Source organism: Lepidothrix coronata, unplaced genomic scaffold (genome assembly GCF_001604755.1).
Source record: "Lepidothrix coronata isolate B3197 unplaced genomic scaffold, Lepidothrix_coronata-1.0 Scaffold20, whole genome shotgun sequence".
Classification (NCBI taxonomy): domain Eukaryota; kingdom Metazoa; phylum Chordata; class Aves; order Passeriformes; family Pipridae; genus Lepidothrix; species Lepidothrix coronata.
This window is the reverse complement of record NW_016690200.1, coordinates 8,001,684-8,004,033: the sequence shown is the minus strand read 5'-3', so window position 1 is coordinate 8,004,033 and position 2,350 is coordinate 8,001,684. Positions and strand designations below refer to the sequence as shown.

Sequence of the window (2,350 nt, the reverse complement as noted above, 5' to 3'; positions counted from 1 at the left end):
AGGGAGCTCTGGGAGAGGGAACAGGGAAAAACGGGAGCAGAGGAGCCAAGCAGGAATTCCCAAAGGCTGCAGGGATTGAAGGAGCACCTCCTGGAGGGAGAGGGAGAGGCAGGACTTGGATGATCCCTTATCCCAGAGGGATCCTGTCCTGTAGGAATTGTCCCCCAAGGGACCGTTTGTGGGCCCAGATTTGGGAAAGGGGGTGTGGATCACATTCCCAAATCCCATCCTGGTACTCTCCTCTCCCTTTCCGGGCTGGAATTGGGGGAATTTGTCCTGGCAGAGGAGCCAAGCAGGAATTCCCAAAGGCTGCAGGGATTGAAGGAGCACCTCCTGGAGGGAGAGGGAGAGGCAGGACTTGGATGATCCCTTATCCCAGAGGGATCCTGTCCTGTAGGAATTGTCCCCCAAGGGACCGTTTGTGGGCCCAGATTTGGGAAAGGGGGTGTGGATCACATTCCCAAATCCCAGCCTGGCTCCCTCCTCTCCCTTTCCAGGATGGAATTGGGGGAATTTGTCCTGGCAGAGGAGCCAACCAGGAATTCCCAAAGGTTGCAGGGATTGAAGGAGCAGCTCCTGGAGGGAGAGGGGGAGGCAGGACTTGGATGATCCCTTATCCCAGAGGGATCCTACCCTGCAGGAATTGTCCCCCAAGGTACCGTTTGTGGGCCCAGATTTGGGAAAGGGGGTGTGGATCACATTCCCAAATCCCAGCCTGGCATTCTCCTCTCCCTTTCCAGGATGGAATTGGGGGAATTTGTCCTGGCAGAGGAGCCAAGCAGGAATTCCCAAAGGCTGTAGGGATTGAAGGAGCAGCTCCAGCAGGGAGAGGGAGAGGCAGGACTTGGATAGTCCCTTATCCCAGAGGGATCCTGTCCTGCAGGAATGGCCCCAAAGACAAAATTTGGGACCAGATTTGGGAAAGGGGGTGTGGATCACATTCCCAAATCCCATCCTGGCACTCTCCTCTCCCTTTCCAGGGTGGAACTGGGGGAGTTTGTCCTCACACTGGGTTTTCCAGTGGGGAAATTATGGGATCACAGGATGGTTTGGGGTGGGAAGGACCTTAAGGATCATCCAGCCACACCCTCTGCCACGGGCAGGGACACGTCCCACTATCCCAGGTTGCTCCAAGGGATCCAGGGACACTTCCAGGGATCCAGGGAGTGTCCCCACAGAGCCAGGATGTTCCTACCTTGTCTCCCACAGGTCCATCCTCTCCCTTCTCTCCTTTGTCTCCGTCAAATCCCGGCAGTCCCTGTTCACCCTGGAAGGCAAGACGGGAATTATGGGATGGGCGCAGCGATCCCGGGAGGATCCCGTCGGATCCACCAACGGCAGGGAAGGAACAACTTCCAAAATCCACCAGGGACAAACTCACGGGATCTCCTTTGCTGCCTTTGTAGCCCTGAGGTCCAAAAATAGTCGTGGTGTCCCCCTGGAAAAAGGAGACACGGAGAGAGATGGACACGGGGGTGGGAATGCCCTTGGAATGCCGAGGGCGAAAGGGAGGGAATAAGCGGGAATTCCCACACGAACAAAAGCGTTTCCCAAACTCACCCACACGCCAGGCAAGGCACGAGCGCCCCAAAATGTTAATTGTTGGGATTAATCATCCTGAACTGAAAGATGGATGAGGAATGTGCACGGAAAACCGCGAGTCCCGGGGTCTGACGGCGACCTGTTATCCCGAAAAATGTTTGGGATCCGCTGGGATGGCCCCAGCCTGGTTCTCAGGGGTGGAAATGGAGCCGAGCACGGAGCCAGCTCCCGATTTGGGGCTGTCAGAGGTGGGAGAGATCCATGGATTTGGGGCCATCAGGGGTGGGACAGATCCATGGATTTGGGGCTGTCAGAGGTGAGACAGATCCATGGATTTGGGGCTGTCAAAAGTGGGAGAGATCCACAGATTTGTGGCTGCCAGAGGTGGGACAGATCCATGGATTTGGGGCTGTCAGAGGTGGGACGGATCCATGGATTTGGGGCTGTCAGAGGTGGGAGAGATCCATGGATTTGGGGCTGTCAGAGGTGGGACAGATCCATGGATTTGGGGCTGTCAGAGGTGGGAGAGATCCACAGATTTGGGGCTGCCAGAGGTGGGACAGATCCATGGATTTGGGGCTGTCAGAAGTGGGACAGATCCATGGATTTGGGGCTGTCAGAGGTGGGACAGATCCATGGATTTGGGGCTGTCAGAGGTGGGAGAGAACCATGGATTTGGGGCTGTCAGAGGTGGGACAGATCCACAGATTTGGGGCTGTCAGAGGTGGGATGGATCCATGGATTTGGGGCTGTCAGAGGTGGGACAGATCCATGGATTTAGGGCTGTCAGAGGTGGGAGAGATCCATG

The 2,350-nt window shown here is 56.2% G+C and overlaps 1 long non-coding RNA gene across 1 annotated transcript in view; it reads right to left on the bottom strand.

The window, feature by feature from the left end:
- Positions 1-1,191: 1,191 nt before the first annotated feature.
- The window catches only part of LOC108493850, a 5,645-nt gene continuing 4,486 nt past the window's right edge, over positions 1,192-2,350 (bottom strand). Inside the window, exons 2-3 of the long non-coding RNA XR_001873622.1 lie at positions 1,382-1,438; positions 1,192-1,267 (exon numbers count right to left, since the gene is read on the bottom strand). This is a non-coding gene — a long non-coding RNA (uncharacterized LOC108493850). The remainder of the gene's footprint in view (positions 1,268-1,381; positions 1,439-2,350) is intronic.